Raw genomic sequence first — 23,305 nt, 5'->3', positions numbered from 1 at the left:
GACTCAGGCTGGGTTTAAAACTTGAAATAAGAGCCTTTGGGGGGAGGGGGAGGCTTGGATCTCTTTCAGCTACAAAGAGCAATTAAGCAACAGGACATAAAATAGATAAATGGGAAGGGGAAGGGCAGAACCCTGGAATATGAGAAGATGAAAATGGAAGAAACTTCCATTCTGCAGTGTATTTGTCCTTAATTTTGGAGCTTTATTTTCACCAGGAAGGCTTTGATTCGAGGTGCATCATTTGAGGTGAGGGAGAAATATCTGAAATAGAGCAGTTTAATCTACAGTGGTCTAGGAGAGAATGGACAAGATTACTTGAACAGCCTTGCTTAGGTACTGGATTTGTTGTCTACCAGCAAATCCTCATTTGCATGGGTCCTTAATCTGTGGAGTTAAATGTGTCTCAGGATCTGTTACCAACTGTGATGCAGAGTTGAGAACTAGATTTTTTAAAGCTGTTCCTTTTTATTTGAATGTTTCCCCTCCCCTCCCCCTCCCTGCACCCCAAATTATCTTCCTGATTTTTTTCTGAAAAGCAAAGATGAGCCAACAAGTGATGCAAAAGGAAAAATCTGCCAGCGAGAAGAAGCTGTTTTTGGCTCCAGATTCAGTGGATGAACTGTCCACCATCCTGTAGAGAAAAGCCAAGGTCAGACATTTCGAACGAGTGTCGCAGGGAAACCACCGCCCCCCCCTTCCTGAAAGGGGCCATGGACGTGAAATCTTTCAACCTCCTTGGAGCTGGAGGCTTGGGCAGAGATCCTTTGTGGAGCCCTGGGAAGGGCTTTAGCCCTTGGTTTGGGGGCTGCTCGTTCTGCCTGGAGCCCTGAAATGGCATTTCCTCATGTGTGCAGCAGCCCTCACTCATGAAATGGATGCAAGTGCTGAAAAAGCTCCCGCGTGAGCATGCTCACTGGAAGATTAATCCTTTAGAGGGAGTTGGAGAGTTAAGCTACTGTAATTTCTCTGCAGTTGGCTGCAGTAAACAACTGCTCTAAAGACACGAGGAAAAAAATTGACGGAGGTATATGGCATTAATGTACATATCTTTTTGTGTTTCTCCTTTCAGGTTGAGGGTTTGAGAAAGGTTTTTTTCTCTAAGAGCCGGGGAAGAGGGAGCTGTGTAATGATTTTATGGGTGACCTTCATGTTGTGGTTTCTTTTTTTCCTCCAGGCCAAAGTAATCCTATTTCCGTGCAAGGCCATACTGAGGCTCGGGCTGACTTTCTAGAGCTGGGGTAGAGCACCAGGGTGGCTTCGTGTTGAGTTAAATGATGAGAGGAGGTGAGGCCTTGCTGCTCGTTGAGCTGTGTTGGCAGAAGGGAGCTGAAAACACCTCGTCCTGTTTAGTTGTGAGCAGAACCCAGTGGGACTCGATCTATCATGCTTCTGTTGGGAAGAAAATGTGTGACAGGATTAGCTTTGCCTACAGAAGAATAGTCTTTTGCTTTTGATTATTATTATTATTTTGCTCCCCCTCCTCCCCATGCCTGAGGAGCTGCAATCCCGTGTCAGATGGGGGAAGGAAAACAATCCTTGAGCTATTTTGGCTTTGCTTTGAAGGCTGATGACTCTCGGCGTGTTGAGGAGGGATGCCTTGGCAGCCAGGTAAGTGTTGCAGGCACAGGGATTGTGTCAAGGTGAAACTGAGCCCCTTCCTCCCCAATCCCTGCTTTGTGGGGGCATCTTGGAGGAAGGGAAACCTCGGATAGTTCCTAATGAGCAAAGAGTGTTTTCTCTACTCTCCTCCAGAAGCGTGGGTGAAGGAGGATGTGATTTACCATCCCTGGTGCTTTGTATCAGCTTCCTCTGAACGCTGCACAAGCCATGGAGGGCCAACCTGGGGCTCCCAGGACGTCTGGGTGGCTTGATTTTTGTCAGGCTGCTCGAGCTGGGGGAGGCAGTGCTCCCCGGCCACGGCTCGTGTCCTTACCTCTCACAAGCATCGCTCTGATCCTTGGGGATGGTGAGGAAATGGAGGTGATCTGTCAGCAAAACTTGCCTGGCGTGGGGGCGGGGGTGGGGAAGGGCATTGTTTTGTTCTGTACCTGACTGGGATGAGTGGGAGCTGGAGGGGCTGGAGGTCACCCCTGGGCAGTCCCCCAGGACTGAGCGTGGCTGGAAGGAGGGCACACCCTTCCTCCCTCCAGGAGGGAATAATCACTGGTGCAACGCTGCCTGTGCCACTGCAAACCTCTGGCTCTGGGAGCAGTCCTGGTGTTGCCCGGTGTGAAATTTATGTCCAACGGCTTTTATCAGAAAATGGCTTCACGTTTCCTTGGCGTGGTGTGAAGAAGGGAATAACAATAATTCAATAATTTAGCAAATGTCAGTGGCTCCCACTAGGTTCGTCCTGAGGTTGCTGTCAGCTTCCATGTGATACCCAGGTGGATTCTAACACTGCTGGATGAGTTCAGAAGGGCAATTCTATTACAGACTTGGCTGAGCTTGAGATGCTGCAGATTTGAAGAAAATTTTGCCACCCCAACGTTGAGGTTTTTTTGCTTAGTTCCTCCTTTTTCCCCTCCTTTCCAGAAGCTCTGGCTAGCACAGACTGTCTGTTCTGTGGATGGTTTTAGGGAACATTGGTGGCTGTGTGCGTAGGGGGAATAATTAGCTACCAAATGCAAATAGATTGTTTCTTGCTGTTTCAAAATCATTGTAATTTCTATTGATGATGGGTTAATTATAACTTCATTTTGATGGGCGTGAGGGAAATGATAGAGATACAGCAATATAAATCTATATAGGGAGGGATGTTGTTGTCAGAATATTGTTTTGGAGATGATGGTGGGAACAAAGACTCGTGTCGTGGAGGACCACGGTTGTGTCAGGATTTGGTGGTGCTGCTTGTTTCTCAGTGGTGGATGAATGTTTTCTCTTTCACATATTTTAACTGATGCCAGCGATGTATCTGTCACCATGACAAGGGGTTTTAGTTCAGAGGAAAATGATCAAATTCTATTTAAAAGCCCATTTGGTAGAAGAACTGGGAAGTAGTATTTTTGAGAAGCGAAGTTGAAAGCAAGAAAGTTAAAGGAAACCTTAAAAATCTGTGATCAGGGTATAACAAAATTGCATCTTTAGGCTCTGAGGTGTGTGGGTGGGGGCTGCTTTACCAGGCCAGGGCCCAGAGGCCCCGGGACACCAGGACTGGTCCTTGGTCTGGGACAAGGTGCTGGACCCTGGCCCGGATCCATCATCTCATTCATTATTTCAGTCTCACTGGGAAGAGTAATCAAGTTCATCCCTGAAATGGTTTGGAGCAGCTTTAAACATTTTCCTCCCATCTCCAGTCCCAGAATGGGGGAAAGGCTCAGCAAAGGGACAAAGGTGACACGTTCCTTAGTGCCATGGATTTTGGCTCAAAGCAGAGGATAAAACCCTCATCCTCTTCTTGTTTTAGAGTAGAATGGGGGAGATGAGCTATTTTCAGTGGCTGAGGAGAGTCTCCAGTACAGAGGACCGTGCTTCAGCCTGACCAAGCCTTTGGTGGCCTGGGGCCTCGATGCCTCTGGATCGGAGCAGCTTTTGGGAGAGCCTCATCCCTCCTGTGCAGGGCTCCTCTCTTCCAGGGAGACATTCAGCTCCTTTCCAGCAAGCCCTGGAACTGACAAGTCTGAAAGGAAGAAAATAGCAACGACCAAATTTAATTTCAGTTTGTGGGTTTGTTCTTGGGCTCTGCCAGAGGAGTTCTGCAGGTCCCCACTGGGTGCTCCCATGGAGTGGGGGCCTCTCTCTCCTTGCAAACCCAGAGCACTCTGGTGTGGCTGAGCCGAGGGAGGTTCTTCATCCCGTGGAACTGTGTCCAGTGCCTGCTGCAGGGTGTGGGATGTGCAGGGAATGCAGGGCAGGGACTCCTGGATGCTTTTTTGAGATGGGTGACTTGGACTTTGCAGGAGGATTCATTGCTTGAATTTGCACATTCCTGTCTTTAGATTTGTGTGAAAAGTTCTGCCTGTGTGGCCAGTTTTGTCTCTTTCTCCACCAGCACAGCTTTGTTCAGTGGAGGAACTGAAACCTCAATTTGGGACTTGCTCACCTTTTTGGTATCGTATCAGCCCAGGACTGTATTCAAACCAGAAAGAACAAGATGGAACTGAATCCTACAGGTGTACCTAAAAAAACCTCATGCAACCTTGGCAATCCCAGGGAGGAGGAAGTAACTGCTGGATGTACGTGGCATGCAAGTCCCAGTCTTTAATAATCAAATGGTGGCCACTTCAAAGCCTGGTGGCTTTGCTTCTCTCCCTTCCAACTGCTTCAGCCAGCCTGGACTCAAATGGCAATGCCTTTAAGAGGAGACATTATGACATGAGCCTTGTAATTATTGGCTGTGATGGATCTTCTCTGTGGGGATGCTGGGTGGAAGGGTTTGCTGTCAGGCGCAGCATTTCTCCACCTTCAGAGGAGTTTTATTTCCTGCTCTCCTGCCTTCCTGGCCATTTTGAAATGTAACTTATGGCTGAATTTTGGCTTCCTTAACACCCTGGGCTCAGTCCTTGCTGCTGCATCCTTGTTTGGTGTCCTTTGGCAGTACTATCCACCTGCCCAATCACTCCTGGGTGAAGCAGGGAAGGGTCTTGGAGCATCCTGTGCTCCGTGGAGCTGATGGAGCCCTGCATGGAGAGAGGACCTGAGCAAGCCTGAAGGCACCAGCTGGCAGAGGGGACTCCTTATCCCCTTTTCCCTGAGGATTAGTGAGTGAAGTTACAGACACAGGGGAGGGAGCTGCAATTTTTAACCCAGATGTGAAATTATAGAGTAACTCCATTCCTATGGTGGATGGGATTTAATGCATCGACCAGCACAGAGGACATCTGGGTTTCTGAGGGTGACAGAAGCAGTGCACAGGGTACATCATGCTGGGAAAAATATGGTTGTGGGAAAGGGAAGATGGAAGAAAAATCCTGCTTTAAGGACCTGCAGGGGAGAGGTGGAGTTAAACAGAGCTGGGAGAGAGCAGAAATGCAGGAGAGAGGGCTGTAAGGAGAGGTCTGGGATGGATGGATGGATGGATGGATGGATGGATGGATGGATGGATGGATGGATGGGCTTTGAAGGTGGTGGTGAAGTGATTTGGTGGCTCCTAAAAACCCAAAAAGGCAGAGAAAGGAGGAGGAAACAAACTGCAGGTGATTCTTCAGGCGCTGTCAAGTCTGTGACCTACTTGCTGCCACAGTGCTCTGCAGCTGGAGGAGCACACAGAAGAAATGGCTGGGCCCTGTGGGAAGCACAGGGTGCTGGGAGGTGCAGGAGCTCTTCCCAGTGGTGCTTCCTCCAGCTGCTGGGATGTGGCTGTGCCAGGGCACCTGGAGTTTGTGACTGGAGGAAGGACAGGGAGCGGTTGGAGCCATTTCCTGCTGGAGGGAGACAGTGCTGGATCCTGGAACCAGGCTCAGATTTGTGAGCTGCCATGAACACATGTGCTCCTGGATGTTGGAGATCCTTCCCTTAGGGATGTGGAGCACTGGAAAACTGGCCTGTGTGGGGACATGGCTCACCCAGACACCCTGGGATTATTCATCCCCCACCTCCTCATAATCCATCGCAAACTGAAAGTCTGCCTTCTCCTGCTTCTGCTCCTCCAGGAGCCCCCACTAACCTGATCATTCTTAATCTTGTGTTATTTTCCAGATCATCAATTTGATTTCTCAGTACTTCTGCAGTCCTTAGTGTTCCTGGGAATCTGTGCCTCCATCAATTATCTCTGTTTCTTTTCAAGGCTGTAGCAACCTTGAACCACAGTCTCCATCCTATTTTTGTAACTCATTCTGCTTATTAGAGGAGTCCTCCAGAAATAACTCTCCAATTCTTACCAAGATACCCCACATTTTTCTCAGTAAATAATTTCATCTCTTGCTAATATGAACTTGAAGGCTCTCCTCTTCCTTTTGTTGCCTTCTCCCTCTGGGGTTTGGGAGTGAAATACCTTTAACTTAATCCATATATGTAGGTGTACATGTGTGTCACAGGGTGTCAGAGCCTCCTTTAACCACGTTAATTGTGATGCTGAACATCTGCTGCCAAAGGCTGGTGTCCAATAGTGGCTGCCTCAGATTTACCTCTGGTCCAAATGAGATTGGGAAGTGGCCTCTGCATCTTTTTGGGGGGCTGTTCTGATTTGCTGTATTAAATAAATATGTAAAGTGGCTCTAAGAGTGAAATGCCAGCCTTCCTTCTGCTGAAGGCATAGAGGCAGTGATTAGTGAGTCAGCAGTCCAAGGTTAACTCCAAAACTTCTGCACTTCCCTTGCAAACTCCACCCCAGGAAATAATTTCTCTGGAAAGGAAAATGAAAGAAACCTGTCTTCTGTTTTTCAGAAGTTGTGAATTGTGCTCTTGTTTAAGCTGATTATTTTATTTATTCCAATAATTCTCTCTTCCAGAATAAAGGAAAATTAATTGTCTTCCTATTTCCATAATGGTTTGCCCTTCAGACAGTTGCCAGGCAAAGTGCTTAAAACTGAAATGAAAAGATGGTGAATGCTTAAAATCATGGAGCTACTGTAGGAACATGTTTGTATTTAATAGGGTGGTATCACACAGTCCCAGAGTGTTATTTGCTCTGGGTTCTGGAGGATTATGAAGGTTTTTTTTTTTTTGCTTCTGCATATGAAAATGGGGTCAAGCCTGCTGTGGTAGATAGTGCAAGTCTTAGGTAGGATTTTGCTGGAGAGATGGACTGCCTGCAGCTGAGACCCTAAAATTATCCAGCATTAATGGGGAGAGTTGTCATTGGGCTTGGTTGTGTTTGTCTGCAGGGACAGTGCCTGGAGATGGGCAAGGACTTCCTTCCTTTCAGGTGTGATGGGATAAGATTTTCCCTGCTGGAGCTTTTCACTGACACCTACCTGGCTCTTGGTTATTTTAAACTCTGTCTGGCTAAAAAAAAAGTTACCTGATTAGTATGGGAAAATGCTGGAATATTTCCTTAAAAGGCTCCAGAGTGATGCAATATTCAGTGCTGAATCTCAGAGCTAAATGAGTGCCTTGGTGGGTGCGTTGGTTGGGGAAGGGAGTTCTGTGTTTTATCACCCAACACATTTATTTTTCACCCCAGGCCTGCTCTGGGGAAGGTGCTGTGGGAGCACTGACAGAGCTCCAGCCTCCAGGTCAGCATCAGGGCAGTGCTGGATCTCCCCTCTGCTTTGCTTTCTTGTTTTATCCCAACAAGTTTTGGGAAATCAGTAAAAACCTGGAGCTGGGGATGGTTGTGCTTCCAGTGGGGTTTACCCTGAGGGTGGGTGAAGAGAAAAAGCCCAGTGCGGTAACCTGAGAGTCTTGTGTGATGACCAGGGTTTGTTGCCCAGTCATTCATGTCCCCACAAGCCTTGCACATCCAGGTGGGGCTCCCAGGCACAGGGACAGTGGAGGTGGAGCTCATCTCCTCTGTATCCAGGGAAAAGCTGCTGGCACTGGATGTGGCCCTGGCTCATTCCTCACCTCGCAGCGTGACTGGAGGCGTGGGGCAGTTCCAGCGTTGTGTGTCCACACAAGAAACCAGGTGGGAATAAATTCCTCATATCTCTCCCATGTTTCCCTCTCCCCTTATGTGAAACTGCTCTGAAGGAGCAGAGTGTAATCCATCACAGAAGAGAGAAGGGCAGGAGTTAATTCATTTTCATGATCTCTCTGTAGCACTTAGTCCAGCTAATAGCGAATTGTCGTGCTTGGCTGCTGCCTAATCCCATAAGGGACCCACAGGGAGAAGGCTGGGCAGGAAGGACCCGTGGCCCCTGGGTATTTCCATTAGCTGAGGAGCACATGAGATCATCTGCTCCATTTCCAGCTAGTTTTGAGCTGCCATCTCAAGCAGGAGAACAACAGGGGCATCTCAACACCACCCAGCTCCGGGAGACCACCGTGCCCAGGTGGGACAGTGGCTCATCACCCGAGTGTCCCTGAGCACAGGGCAGGGAGGGAGCCTCTCCTGCTTAGAGGGAGTTTAGGGAATATAAAACCAGGTGTGTGAGCAACCTCCCCAGGTCTCACCTGCTCTGCTGTGCTTGCAGCAATGTTTTGTTTTCCTTTAAACATCATAAACCCAGCAGGGGAACTCATTACCACGAGTCCCCACAGACTTTGATTTTGCCAAACATTGATTTCAAATCACTCTCCCTCCTCTTAATAGGGGAGATCTCTCTCCTCTCCCTGTGCAGACATCTTAGGAAGGTGTAGGTGTGGGCTGCAGCAGAAACCTGCCCAGTTTTGTTCATTCTGTAGCTGCTAGGGATTGCTGTTTCTTGCTGTTGGTGCCTTTGGCTCATGCATAGCATGGAAGAAGTTATCCCAGACAGAGAACACCCATGTGGCCAGCTCCTGTCAGTCGAAAGCTGCTGTTGATTTCAGTATTTTAGGTTCAGTCCCTTCAATCCCAGATGGAGCTGTATTTCCAGCTAGTACACACCCATACAGTTCATTGAGGGAGGTGAAAATGCTCCAATTTGCAGCAGTTATGGCCCCGATCCGTGGGCAGTGGCAGCTCCCTGTGCACGACGTGGGGAGAGGAGCCTGGATGCGTCAGTCACGCACTCGTGTAAAATAGCTCCCTGCTTGCTGCTGTGGCTGCCAGAAGGACTTTTGAAATGGCAAAGGTTGTGAAATCATGGCAGGAAACACCAGAGGCCAGAGCTGGGCCAGAGGAGGAGCTGCCCCTTCCCACGGCACAGCCAGGACTGGAAAAGTGAGCGTTTGTGGCTTTATTTTTGCAAGACCCCTTCCTTGTGCTGCAAGCACTCCGTGTGCCAGGCCTGTAGGCCTCTTTCAAATGGCAGGAGTTTCACAGATGTAGCCTTTGCTCCTGCTCTTTGATGCTCTGTGCAGCAGGAGCTGTGTTTGGGACCTGGGGGCTGTTACCTCTCCCAGGAGACAAAACAGCTTTTGAAAATTAATAACTGTTTTCTAGTCCCCACCACTGTACTGGTAACCATGTGTTTTTGTCTCCTGCTCCTCCCTGCGGGAGTTTTTGCCTTTCCTGGGTCTCATTCTGATCCCTTATTGCAAAAATAAATCCTGGACTGGTGCTGAAATGAGTTGTCTGATGCTCTGCATCATCTGTGGCTGTCCAGGGAGGGAAGGAGCTGGTTAATGTGTTAAACATTTTGCTTTGGACAAGGGCACCCAATCTCCCTTTCTCTGTGTCCTGTCTGGCTGAAGGAAGAGAAATTTATCACATGTGGGCATTATAAAGCATTGGAAGGGGCTGCCTAGGGCAGTGGTGGAGTAACCATCACTGGAAGTGTTCAAAAACCATGTGGATGTGGGAGTTGGGGACACAGGTTAGTGGTGAACATGGGGGTGGTTGGATCTGATGATCTTAGAGGTGTTTTCCAGCCTTAATGATTCTGTGATTTTCTCACGGTGCTGTGGTTAGGATTGATTATTGCACAGCATTTCCCTCATCCTGTCCCCTCCCAGCACGTCAGGTCAGTGTCACATCTGCACAGGGGGTGGATGGAGGGGGCTGACAGATCCCCATCGTTACCCAGGAGCCTGTAAAGGAACGTTTAGCACTGGCAGGATCACCATGGGTTCTGGTTTCCATCCTCTGGAGCTCATGGACAAGAAAATCGCAGAATCCCAGGCTGGTTTGGGTTGGAAGGGACCTTCCAGATCATCTCATTCCAACCCCTATGCAGGGACACCTTCCCCCAACCCAGGCTGCTCCAAGCCCCAGTGTCCAGCCTGGCCTTGGGCACTGCCAGGGATCCAGGGGCAGCTACAGCTGCTCTGGGCACCCTGTGCCAGGGCCTGCCCACCCTCCCAGGGAACAATTCCTTCCCAAGATCCCAGCTAAACCTACTCTGCTTCAGTTTGAAGCCATTCCCCCTTGTCCTGTCACTAAATAATAAAACTGCTGAAGAGCAGGTGTTGGTGGGTGCTCCCTGCTTGTGCAGCTCCCTCAGGAAACCCCTTCCTAGTCCTGCTGTTTGCTGGGAACAACTTCTTCCTACTGTCCATGGAATGGCCTGGTCTGACTGGGTTTTCTTTCTGGGCATCTTTGCTGGTGTCCCAGGATGGCAGCTCCATCCTGGTCCCTTGGGGAACTTCAGGAGGAGAGGAATTCACAATGTAGACTGCATCTCTATAAAGAAAATACAGTTTTTTCTGTAAGTTTTGTAAGATCATTGCTGCTGTTTGAATGCTGTATTGTGCCTCTTCATGGTTGTGGCTTCCTTTATCTCCTCACACCTGTAATGTCAAAGCACTAAGCATGAACTTTAACTATAAAATTTGAGCCATCTGGGACTGGGGGTGGGGAGGAAGGGGAGGAGTTGCTTCCAAAAATCTGGTTAAAAATCAAACTGCTGGATTTTGAGTGACAGTTCAGTCATAGCTGCTTTTTCCTGTTTACTTTTCCTTGGGATTTGGAAACTCACACAGGGCCTGGATGCTGCACTAGGAGATGGACACCTAAATTTGTGGTGTTTGCTATTGGTTCTTTCTTTGGAGAGGGAACTGGAGTAATAGATATTTATATATATATTTTGTACATCAAATTGACTGAACAAACTCCTCTTACCAAGTCCCTGCTGCATTTTGAAGCAGGTGGAAGAGTTGCCATGGCTGCAGTGATGGTTATTGGGCCTTTTTGAGGTTTCCACGGCTCAAAAAGAATAAAAAAAAAAAAAAGATGATTTAGATTTAGGGAAACACCACCAACAAAACCCCCCAAAACAAACAAATCTTTATCACATTTCCAATCTTCCATCTCCCCCCAGTTCCAAATGTGCTTTTTAAAGAGTTTCAAATGCTTGTTGGCATAGAAACTGCAGAATGGAAGTGAAGCATGCAAATGTAAAAGGAGCCATTCTGCTGAGCAACATGGCCTGAGCCTCTGCAAAGCTGACTGAAATCTTTTACGCGGCAAAGAAAATTGTCCAGATGTTGCTTGAATTATAATGGCACTAAATATTTCAGTTTTTCAATTTACATAAATCCAAAGAGGCTTGAAATGTAGGCAATGCAGCTCCATTACCAGTGGGCTTTCTTTTCTTATGAAAGAATTTGTAGTCCAAAAATATTACTAAAATGTGTTTGGCTCTGAGTAGTGCCAAATCCTCATTAAAACATGTGGATATTTCTGTGGTTTAATCTGTTAGAAATGCATTCAGGATCCAGTTATGTTAAATTAAGCAACAATATTGGCCTGGATGTTGTTTGAAATATTAAATGTGGCAGTCGGAACACCAAGCAAAATGTTTGCACATTTTAATCGCTCGATGAGCAATTTTTTAAAATACATTTTATTCCAAGGAATGATCAAGAGTGCTTAAAAACTGTCCCTGCTCTCCTTGAGCTGCTTCCTTCCCCCTGCCAGGCTCTGGGAGCAGCACAGGATCCTGACTCCTCCGTCCCACTGTGGGATGGGGATGGATTTGTGTTGTGCCAGGAGGATGCCGCTCCTTTGAGCATCTTCCTCACCCCCTTCCACGCTGTGGAACTTCTGGATAAACCCTTGTAGGCTCCTTGTTGGGAATGTAAAAACCCAGCATGGCCTGAGGGGTTTGTCACCCCAGACTTGCCCTATGAGGTTTTTCCTGCTGATGCTTCGCTCTCTTGGGGTTTCCCAAAGATTTCCTGGGACCAAACACCTCTGAACTTGCCTGGCTCCTGGTTAGTTTATCCCTGTGCTGGTGGCTCTGGCAGGATGGAGGCTCTGTGCTCTGAAAGTGCTGTGGCAGGAGGGCTCCTTCCCAGCAAGGAAGGCCATGGATTGCAAGGACACTTTGACTTGCTGAGGATTTATTTCCTATTTATTTCCCCCCTCCGAGGTTTTAATTGCCCCATGGTAAGGCAGGTCCTTCTTCCTGCTTTAATGCAGCCAAGCCAAGGAGGGAATTTGCAGTTGGGAATGTGGGAGTGGCACAGGGAGCCATGAAACTCTGCCTGTGCCCTAGGACACGTTCATAATACATGGGGTATAGAAAATATCCCTGTGGGAGGGTTTCTAACAGGGCAGGAGGGGCTGTTTGATTTTAAATCTGACACATTGCCAAAGCAATTCTACACTGGCGCCTTTGTAACCCTCATTTAAAGTTAAAAACGAGGGAAGTGGGGTATATGGGCAGGTTTTCTGAAGTCTTTGGTTTTGGGGCTTTTTGAATTGCATGGCAGCTTGTGCTGCATCAAAACCAGAGCAGGATGGTTCTGCCTGTACCTGTGTGTGACTCGTTGGCATTCACACCTCTGTTGTCAGGCATCAAAAGGGGTAGAAGGTTGGTGGGCTCAAAAAATTCAGCCAGGTTTGACTTTGCCTTTTTAGTATAACGTTCATACTTTTCTATGAGATAGTTTTGCAGCTTTGTTTTTTAAAAAAAACCCCTCCAAACCCTGAAGTTCAGTGCAATTTTCTTTATTATTTTAATTTCAAGCATATGCAGAGTTATATACATATATATATATTAAAAAGTCAAGCTATATATATATATCTGATGATAAATGGGGATGGTTAATGATTCATGATGGAAGAAAGCAAGTGAAAGTAGAAGGCACAGTGGAATGGGGTCATTGCTGAAAATGTCTTCTGCAAAAGCAAATGGGAACGCTGGGGAGGGCAGGCAGAGCTGCAGAGTGGGAAGGGAATCAGCAGCAATCCCAGTTTTGGCTGGGTTTTGTGGCTCTGGAATGCACCACGTGGAGGGTTCCACCAACACCGAGGGGTAGATTTTGTGTTGTGGTAAGTCTGGAAGGCCTGAGCTCGGTGGAATTTGGTTCTCCCTGCAAAATTTGGCTTTCACCTCTAGAAAAATTCATGACAAAATATTTGATGAATTTTTCGGCGGGATACAGGCTGAGTTGACCTTAATTTTGGAAGGATCTTGTTGCAACACAGCTGTGCAAATCAGCACAGCTGGATCCACGGGGAAGTAGCTCTTTAAAACAAAATGATGGCAACAACCTTCCTTCTTCCCAAGCAGACTGACTGAAGGTGAAGTCAGCTGCTGAGAGCAGGGCGGCGTTACTGGGGTTGCAGTGGGGTGTAAGAACCTGGGAAAAACAAATGGATACGAATCCCTTGAATTACTGGACTTGGCTCCTTGCCTCCCTGCAGAGTTAGTCGGCTGTACAAACACCTGGCATTTATTTAGGCTGGTGTGTAGGGATGATGCTGTTGAAGGAAGATTTGTGTGTACTTGTGGGTTTTTTGCTTGTGCATTGCAGTGATGCAGCCTCGTCTTGAGTTTTTCGAGTCAAACTTGGATTTGTGGTATCCATTCATTCCCTTGGGAATGGGGCATGTTTAGATTCACAGAGGGATGTGCAGGGCTTTACAGGACCTTCTGCAAGGCTTTTTTCAGTGTGGAGAGGAAGAGGAGTGTTAGATGCAGTTTGAAATGACAGGCACCTTGGGCTGCTTTAGAGCTGATCCTTAACTCTGCTCCTTCCAAAAAGGATTTAGGAAAAAAAAGTATTGGTGCTCCAGGCAGGTCACAGCATATTGACCTGTAAACATCCAGCCTTGCAGGTTTTCCACACGTCAAGGGGAATATCAGAAATACTGAAGTGGTGGTGGCAGTACCTGAGGGATTCCCTTTATACCCACCTGGCTGAGTGGGGCTTTCCCTCCTCCTTCCTTAAGGGAGGGAAAAATGCCACGGAGTGATTCTGCTGCTGGGATGGGAATATTGTGCTTGAGGCTTAGAAGCATTTGTGTTTATCTCAGGTGCCTGCTGATAGACCTGATCCAGGAAGGAGGGGACAGGACAGCTGGGAGGGTCCCTCTCTGTCCCCTCGGGGCTGCCAATGCAAAATAGGGCAGGGTGCACATCCAGGGAAAAGATGATGAAGGATTTGACTTCCTCCCAGGGTTTTTGCTTTGAAACCCTGTATCCCTGAGCCTAAATGAGGGCACTTCCATTTGGAAGCCTTCCCATGAGTGGGATTGCTCTGGAGTGTCCTGAGCAAGCCCCATCCATGCCTGCAGCTCCCAGTGCTCCCCCAGTGCAGAGCCACAGCTCCCATGGGATCTGTCCTGAGAGCTGAGCACACCAAGGAGGCAGTAAAAGCTGGGTGATGTTTGCCAGGTGATGCAGCAGCTCTGGGCTCCAATCTCAGCGTCTGGAGAAGGATCACCCCACAGACTGTGGATTTGGGGAATGTGCTGTGGTGATGCCGTGAAGATCCCCCCTCTGCTCCTGCGGTCTGGCTGGGTATCCTCAGCTCTCACGGGCAGGGAATCCTGGAGATCTTCTTTGGAGGGCCATATTCTGCCCCCCTGGCTGGTTTTTCTTGGCTTTTGCATGAAAACACTGCTGCAGCTCCATTCCCCAAGTGCAGCAGAGTCATTATTGAAGCTGCCTTGGTGCGCTGCTCTGGGCCTGGCTTTGTGGTTGTGATGCAGCTGCTGAAAAGTTTCACGTGAAACTCCAGAGCTTCCAGCCACCAAGTTAATGTCTTACAAAACTGCTGGAGGAAGGGAAGCTGACTCCAGCAGTCCTTGAGTTTGTTTAACTGGAGCTCAGAGGTGATCAAGGCTGGCATTTGGCTTCCTGTTGCAGAACAGAAATACTCAGGATTTTTTTTTTTTTCCCTCATTGCCTGTCTGCTTTTATTTTATTTTATTTTTGGTATTGTTACCAAACCAGAACTAACGACTTCTGCTTGTTCTTTCTCTGGGGTGAGGTCGTATGACAGTGGAGGAGAAGCTTCCAAAAGTCCATCATACTTTTGATGCACATTTGAATTCAGCAGATCGGCACTGGGAGGGAGAGTCTGGGCCCTGCACAGCCCTTTCCTGTTTCTCGTGTAATAAAAATAGTGCAAATGGTCTTTTTCTCTGTGAGCAGAACTTCTCCCTGGTAGAATCCTGCCTTCCCTTGCTTTGCTTCCCAAACAGATTCTGGTTGCTGTGGCCAAGAGTGGGCAGAGGAGGAGAGGGGCTGCTGGGCAGACGTTCTGCAAAGTTCATCTTTCCCAATCTCTGGTTCACAGCTCTGAGAGCTGCTTGTTATTGCAGCATTTTGTGGTTTGTTTGGCTTTTTCTTCCTAGTGTTTCACTGTATTTTGAGTCCTTCAGTTTAAAATGTTAACAAAATGAAGCTCTGTGCCTCCTTGTGAGGCAAATGAATGGCTTTTATACAGGGGGGTGGGAAGGGGGGAGAACTGGAGGGAAGTTATTTTTGAAAGAGTGGTTTAATTTTTGATGTGAAACCACTGCCTAATCTTCAAGTGAACGGACCATTTGCATCTTGCTGTAATGTCTGCACATGGGGAGGAGATGCCCTCCTAGAAAAGAATGGTGTGGAGCTGGGCCAGGGAGGTTCAGGTTGGATATCAGGGAAAGGTTCTGTCCCAGAGGGTGCTGGGCACTGCCCAGGCTCCCCAGGGAATGGGCACGGCCCCGAGGCTGCCAGAGCTCCAGGAGCGTTTGGACAGCGCTGCCAGGGATGCCCAGGGTGGGGCTGTTGGGGGGTCTGGGCAGGGCTGGGGCTGCACTGGATGATCCTGGTGGGTCCCTTCAACTCAGGACAGTCTGTGATTCTAAAAGTAGATTTGAAAAACTTTGTCTGAGCTGGCCACCCAAAATCAGTGTGTGACTTTTGATTTAATTTTTTTTTGTTGTTCTACAGAGCCTTCCTGTGGGAAAGCATCACAATGAGCTTGTCAGTCTAAGCCTTGAGCTCCCCAGAATGCCCTCGCCTCTTGTCTCTCAGAATACAGCAAGGCTGTAGTGTTGTGGCTCTGGGAGCCCAAGGAAATAGGATGGTTTAATGCTTCAGATAGTAAAAAAAATCCCATGAGTGTTATCCCAAATTCAAACCCGAGTTCTGAGGTCTCCAGACACACCTGGGGCTCACAGCATCCATCAGCTCATTGTCCCTCCCAAACCCACAGCGTTTAAACTGATAGGAAGTGGTGTCATCTCCCTCTATTTCCACATTTCCTTTTGTTTGGTCCCATCTTTTCACCCCAGCCTTTGCCAGGTGTTTCATGCATCTGCGTTAAAACCCCATAACGGAGCTCACACCCTTGCCCCAGGGGCTTGACTTGCAGCCCAGTTATCTGACAAAACATTTCTAAGGAACTTCTGGGAATTTATTGCTCCTGTTGGTCGATTCCAACGTGTCTGACTCCTTTTATGAGTCTGGCCTGTGTCCTGGTGTCACAGATTCACCCACGTGGCATCCACCCACTTTCAAACTTGGCAACGGGCATAAAGAGCTCCTCAGTGATTGCAAGGTCACTGTTCTGCATAAATATTTCCCCTCGCCTCCAAAAACTTGTTGGTTAAGGGAATATCAGACAGAGGGAGAAAATACTGACGTGTTTGTTACGTACATGATGTGGTTTGGGGTTTTCTGGTTGTTTTTAAATAATGGAGGATTTTTTTCAAGGGAGCTTGAAGTGCTCAAACTTCACTGGAATTTAAATTTGACTCATCCCATATGGACTGTCCAGACACATTCCTTGCTGGCCCAGCTTGGCCAGTTGAGGTGACTCAGTAAATCAGCAGCAGAGCATGACTTCACATCCAGTTCTCCTGTATCCTGTTCTTCTGCTCTGTTTGTGAAGGACCACTCCAGAAATTTTTGGCACTTAACGCTCCAAACCTTGAGTTTTCCCATCTGCGAAAGTGGATACATTAATATTGCCTGCTATTCCCATCTCTTATTATAAATTGCTTTATAAAGTACTAGTTCTTTTTATTGTTACAATATCTCTAAGCAAATCACCATGTATCTCTCAGATTCTTTTTTACCTGGTGATGTTTAGACGTTTTTTCAGTATTTGCTCTGCTTTTGATGAGGAAGAACTAGGTGGCTTTTCTTGGTCTTCCCCCAGAATTCATTCAACAGTCTCCAAAACTCCTTGAGACTGTGGCATTGGTTGGAATAAAATGTAGTAATTACACTACTTGGTAAAGGGTGCACATTGTTGTTGGTGTGGGGGATTTGCTTCCAGGATTCCCCGACAGCAGCAGGAATGAAACCCTGAGTTGGTGGTGCTGAGTGCTCTTCAAGTCAATGTACTGAACAGAGATTTTAATTTTTCAAGCTCGAGGGTGAGACCCTGTGGGAGTTCTGCTGGACATTTGCAGGGTTTGGGGTTTTGGTGCCTTTTGTTTACAGACTGCCCCCTAGGTGATTGGTCCTACTGTGGGCATGTTGAAGAGGAGAGCAAGGCTGCTCTGCCAGGGAAGTGGCCTTGCCAAGCTCGGAACCCCTTCGGAATACCTGGAATGTTGGAGTTCCAAGGCCTGAAGTGTGAAGCATCCAAGGTTCACATCAGATTTAGTGCTGGCCATTTGCTCCAGTATCAACTCTGGAATTCTCCAGGGAGAGGGAACGGCGAGGCTTTGTTCCTTATGTGGAGGAAGGAGACTGTTCTTGTTCTGTCACCTCCTGTTTGTGCAGCTCCCATGGCTTTTTCTATCCAGTGATCCTAACAGGAACAGGAGAAGTTTGGGGCTCTGTTCCCTTGGATGTGAAGATCACCTTCTCAGGTAGAGATTGCAACCCAGGCGTGCTGAGAATGACGTCTGTGCTGAGCAGGCCTCGGGGAGGGTGTGTTTGAGGAGCCATAATTTTGTTTGCTGTTCTCACGTGTCCGTTTTACTCCGTCTCTGACGGATTTGTGAGAGGTGCTGAGCTCCTGACAGAGGCCCCGGAGGGTGGGGGCACCGACTCCCTTTGTAAATGAGCCTATGGATAACTCAGCTCTGACACTTTTGCCCTCTCTCCTGTTTCATGCCCTCACAGAGAGGTTGTGTGTCATTGCTTTAGGATTTACTGCCCTCCCTGGGAGGATCTGGTGGGAGTGGGTCTGGGAGAAGAGTTATGGCTGCACAGAAAGTCTGGCTTCCCACTTCCCTACTGTGTGTCTAGGGGAAAAGTTGGGCTTAAAACTGCCAAAACACATTTACAAGATGTTATCACTTTTCTATTTTATTAAGCTTGTGTTGACTCTTCAGGCTGTGTTGGAGGCAGGTGTGTTTGAGCTGTGTCTCCTTTGGAGAGATGTGGCAGGAGCAGGACAGGATTTCCCTCTTAGATTGCTCCTCCACTGGACCCACCATCCCTAGCCCAGGGTAAACAAATCACTCTGGTTTTTGTTGGTTTTTTTTCTACCTGTCCCCAAGGAAACAATATAAATGCCATGCCTCGAGTGTGCATCCATTGAGGGAAAACAGGGTTTTTAAATAGTCATGAACTCTGGTTTTCCCTTAGTGCAGCAAACCAATGGTTCATTAGTGAAATACATTAATAATTCTCTTATGAACTGTGTTGGTAGGTGAATCTGCTTTAATTCCTTTGTATCAGAAAGAGCTGCAGGTATGGATGTCTTCGTTACATAAAATAAAAAAAAGGGAAGAAAGCAATGCTTGCAAATTAGTCTTTGTTTCCAAGGAAACAAATTTGACATGCTTGAGCTGTGCGAGATGCAAACACCGCTCGATTCAGCAGACATGCCTCGGGATTTTATGGTCTGAATATTATTTTTAAACTACCTTCAATTTCAAGGCAAGGCAGAGGATGGGAATAGAATTTGTTGGCAGGGTGTATCAATCTGTGTTTAATGAAGGCACTGGGCGGTATCTGGGATTGCCCAGTGTGGCGTGGAGGGAATTGATCCTGCTCTGGGAACAGAGGGCCCTGATGAAGGTCTCTGGTAAGGGGCAGCCCGGGGCCAAATGGCCTTTGGTGGCATCCTTCAGCAGGAAGAGAGGTCTGAGGGGAGCTCAGCACGCTGAATTAGTGTGGTTTATCCTGGGTCACTTTACCAAATGTTTTGTGCTCTAAAAATATTTCAGTAAAAAGCAGCTCGCCAGCGCTTGGCGTGCCAGGCTGCCTGGCGCTCCCGAGGCGGACACGGTCCCAAAGAATTTGCTAAAAAGCTGTGGCTTGGTGTTGAGGACTGGGCTGTATTTATCAGGGAAGGGATGAGGGAACAACGTCATGAGTTGTTTGCGTAGTGCGTCTGGCACAGATGTGCTGGGGCCTGATGAAAATCTTGGCTTGAACTTGCCTTGTGGCGTTGTACAGAACGGCTGTAGTGCTGTTGTGATTCCCTTGGAAGTTCTGTTCAGGAAAAAAGCTGGTTTGGTGTTCAGCTGCCACCCTGGTGTTTCCTGAAATGCTGCGTTGATAAAGTAAATCGTTTTATTTTTGAATTTTCCTCAAACTCCAGCTCTGGGGAGACACTGCTCGTGTGCCACAGGAAGCGAACATCGCTCGGCAGAGCACACACAATTCACGGATTTCAACATCCAGAGTTGCTTTTGGCCTGGGCCCAACATGAGGAACAGGATATATATGTTCCAACTTTGTTGGGATTGAATAACCACTTTTTGCCCTGGCAAAGCTTTACTTTTGCACCAACTGTCTTTGCTTTCTGGAGCAGTTCAGTGAGCTGGAAGGGATCTGTAGGGGACATGCAAAGGATATGTGGGGAAATACAAGTTTTTAAGGAATAGTCAAACTCCATGTGCAGATCACTCAGAGTATGCAGGGCTACATTCCCCAGGTGTGCTCCAACATTGTGTGTCTTTCATATTTTGTTGTTTGAAAACCTGGGAAGGATTTAAAAAAAAAAAATCCTCTATTAGTTCTTCCTTGAAACAGTCCTACTGCATCGAGGGGACAAGGCAATGATGGAGGAATTTCAGGGCTGATGAGTGAAAACAAACCGCTCTTAAAATTCAGGTCCTTAGGAAAGCATAGCATGAAATGTGTTACACTGCACTCTCTTTCCCCCTCTTTCATCCTGCTGTTTAACTTTGTTGCAAATGGAGTTAAAATAACCTTCAAGGAGCTTAGGGTAGACTGGGGTAGGTTTAGCTTTAAGATGGCTGGGAAGCACTATTTGCATTGCCAGCTGAAAGCCTCGCTTGAAGCCTGTTGGGGGAAAAAATAATATTAATGGCATTTCATGAAAACACTGTAATTTGTGGAAGGCCCAGAGTGACAAATTGGCTGGTTTGAGTGTCACTGGGAAATGCTCCTTTTGCACAAGGCTTGCCTGAGACAGGATTTTCCTTGCTTTTGTTCTAAAACGAGATGCTTGCTGCCTAAAAATGCCTGCGATCCCTGCAGTGAGAGCTTCGCCTCCTTGACAAGAGGATGGGAAGAGGAAGGTTGGCTGGATCGGGATGAATCCTGCACCTTTTTTTTTTCCCCCCTTTTTTTTTTTTTTTTTTTTTTTTTTTTGCTAATGACACTTCCTTATGCTTACATTTCATTAAAGCTCTGAAATGGCTGAAGATCAGCCCGTACTGAGCATGCTCCGGGGTGGAGGCTGCACCCATGGAGTGAGATGGATTTGTGGCTGGAGGAGGGATAGGCCTGGAGTCAGGACCTGGAGGGACCCGCAGCCGGGATGGAGGTAGGGCAAATCCATCAGTTCCTTGCCGTGCCCCTGGGCTGGGGGAGCCAGGAGACCGGATGGAGTGAAAACTGTTGGAATTGATTCAAAAGCAGCGTAGTTAAACCACTGACACGAGATGGCTTCAAACGCTTCCTGCGGATCCGCGGGGAGGGGTTTGGAATACTGACCTTTGCTGGCTGGCGGGCCTGCGTGAGGAAGGGACCTGTGTAATGTCAGGGTGGTGACATGAGGTGACAGCAGGCAGGGGCTGCAGCCAGAGCTGAGCCTTCATATTGGCAGGCACGTGATTGTGTCTCATCATGGGCTCGGGCGCTAATTATTATTAATGGGGAGCCTCGCAGGGCTCAGACCTGCTCTGAGCAGTTTAAACCCAGATCCGTCTGGGATTGTGGGAGGGTGAAAGAATGTTAAGCTCAAACTCCCCTCTTTCAGGCTTATTTTGCATTCCAGTGATGGCAAAGAAACCTTGCCACATCAGGTCCTCCAAACTGGCATGGAGAGGAGGGAATATGCACGTTTATTCCTTTGGCTGAGGGATTTTTCTGTGCTTCTTGCAGGGGTTTAATGTGTTGGTGAGTGGGTTTGGGGGAAGGCAGTGTGAGTTGTGCTCGGTTGGGCTCTTGGATTTCACCCGTAGTTGCCAGCTTTTTACAAGGAATGTGTAAGCACCAGCAGGTATGTGCTGCACGAGCCGATTGACTCCAGTTGTTGTACAAGCACGCTGCGTGGTGAGGTGCCAATAAAACATTTACATTGGCTCTGGATGTTTGTGTTAGCGAGGTGTAGGGGAGCTCTGGGTTGGTGTGGAGCTGGTGTGGAGTCAGCTCCCTCTGACCTGTCCCCTCACACATGGGAGGTGTGACACGGGGGGCCCACCCGGCGTTCCGGCCTGGCTGTAGAGACAGGTAAGGCAAGGGGTTTGCTCTGTCAGGGCACTGTGAATCCTTGGGTGGTACAGAGTTATGTGTTTGACTTTCTGAACAGAAATCTCTGTGGTCATGGGCTGTCTGTGTGCTGTAAGGTAGATCAGCTCTTCCTTCAGGGCAACTCTGGCCACTTTTCACAGCATGGTTCAGGGGGTGACTGGCAAAGATTTGATTTTATTGCTGTGTCCCTGGTGATGGGCATTCTGCATGATGAGTCTCTTCATTACCTAAAGCTACTTGCCTGTTTATTGCCTGGTTCCATCTTTCTTGTGAACCCAACTCTTCCTCGGTGCTTTCTGGGCCTGTTTTGCTACCTCAGCCCTGTGCTGAGCTGGTGAGCAGCTTGCTTACTGAGCTGGCTTTTATGTTCCCTGCATAAAATCCTGCTGGAGCCCAGCTTGCTGGCCAGGCAGAACTTCTCCTACTCTTTAATGGTCACTGGCTTGTTTATGGCTGGATGAATGCACAAAGAGAAGCGTTTCTGTAAAACAAACAGCTTTGTGATTGTACAGAGAGAGGGAAAAGGGGCTGATTTTCTTTGGCTCAGATGGGGGCTGCCTTTATGACTTTGCCGAATTCACCCCGGTGGCTTTTCCTCCTTGTGTGACTCTGGCAGTGGAGGTGATCTCAGCCCCAAGTTTTCATGTAGGGTCTGGTTCCCTTGATGAGGAAATTGGACTTAATCAGTTTCAGCTGCTGGAAGCCCACTGGTGTGCTAATTCCTATTGTGCTGTGGGAAGGTGTAAGGTAGCCTTAAAGACCCACTGCCACCTTATGGCAGTTGCTGAGAAGCAGCGTCTGTGGAGCCAATTCCGTATACACATCATGCTCGCTCTATTTCTCCGCTCCTCTTAACCAGGGATATTTGCATGGAGGCAGGAGCTTTGTTTTTACAGAGTTCATCTGCTCCTTCTGTTCCTTGCAGAAATTTGATAAAGTCAGCAGGATGGCTGGGAGAGCCGTCAACGGGCACTGTTCCATAGGAGCTCACGATGTGGGGAGAGACACAAAGGCTTCGTGGAGCACTGATTCTCCTCCAGTGAAGAACTTGCTTATTTTCATGTCAGTGCCTTAATCCTTAAAAAAAATAGGTGTGAGGTCAAAGAACAGGGCCACGCTGAACACGTGAGGCTCGTTGGCAGGATCTCCAGTGCTTGTTGCAGCAGGAGGAGGATGGAATGTGCACAGCCATTTTCCCAGCCTGCTGCTGGCAGGGCACTGCAGGATGGCTTTGCACTGACAAATGGGACCACTGTCCCCAAATAAACCAATAAAACATTTGTTGGTGGAGCAGTGAGTGTGCTGGAAGCACAAACTTGCTCGCTGTGCTGGGGGTAGCATGCTGGATTTAGGACCCTTCTGCAGCAAGGCTGTGTTTGTACTGTAGGAGCTCTTGCTATGCCATAGCTGAATGCAGGGGAGAAATGGTGGATTTAGAGTTCCAAAATAGAAGGAGCTGTGGTTACTGTAAGTTAAAGCTGAAGGAATTTATAATTGGGAACTGTTAGGAATACAGTATGTTCTAAATTACAGCTGTCTGGCCAATATGCTGCTAAATAAAGTTCTAGGATTGCCCTGTAAATGAAATATTCAACACATATTCTTATCAAAACATAGCAACATCTCCCAGAGAGCTCACATCTCAATTGCTGTCCAAGAGGATCTTTTTTCTTTTCCTTTTTTTTTTCCTTTTTAGTGTTTATGATGTACTCAGTGCAACGTCCCAGAGAACATTTCTTGTTTCCTATTAAGTAAAAACAGTTTTCAGCTCTGCTGGGGAAAAGGGGGGAAGGAAGGGAGATAGCTTGGAAGCTTTGGGGGGAAAAAAAACAGGTTTTGAAAGGCAGGGAAAGCTGTGATTCCAACAGATGCATTAATGACTGCCTGTTCTTCCAAAACTGTTACCTGAGCCTGGAGGTGCACATTGGAGGATACTGGGGATACCCAGTGTGCCCTGGGACATTCTGATTAAGAAATGTTGGATATCATGGTTGAAGAGCGAATGGAACATTTGAATAGCTTGTAGTGGAGCTGGAGAATGGTTTATA

The 23,305-nt window shown here is 47.8% G+C and overlaps 1 protein-coding gene across 5 annotated transcripts in view; it reads left to right on the top strand.

Annotated features, from left to right (window-relative positions):
• Positions 1–23,305, top strand: part of EHMT1 (euchromatic histone lysine methyltransferase 1) — a 116,639-nt gene that overhangs the window by 17,655 nt on the left and 75,679 nt on the right. The window contains exon 1 of one of the 5 annotated variants that reach the window (XM_082295002.1): positions 928–1,024. The exons of the other annotated variants lie outside the window; for them this stretch is intronic. The gene's annotated coding sequence lies outside the window, so the exon portion shown is untranslated. Of the gene's footprint in view, positions 1–927; positions 1,025–23,305 lie in introns of those variants that run through there. 5 annotated transcript variants of the gene reach the window in all.

The sequence above is a fragment of the Coloeus monedula genome, assembly GCF_965178545.1.
Source record: "Coloeus monedula genome assembly, chromosome: 21".
Taxonomy (NCBI): Eukaryota; Metazoa; Chordata; class Aves; order Passeriformes; family Corvidae; genus Coloeus; species Coloeus monedula.
The sequence above is the reverse complement of the archived record's forward strand: the minus strand, read 5'-3'. Positions and strand labels throughout refer to the sequence as shown.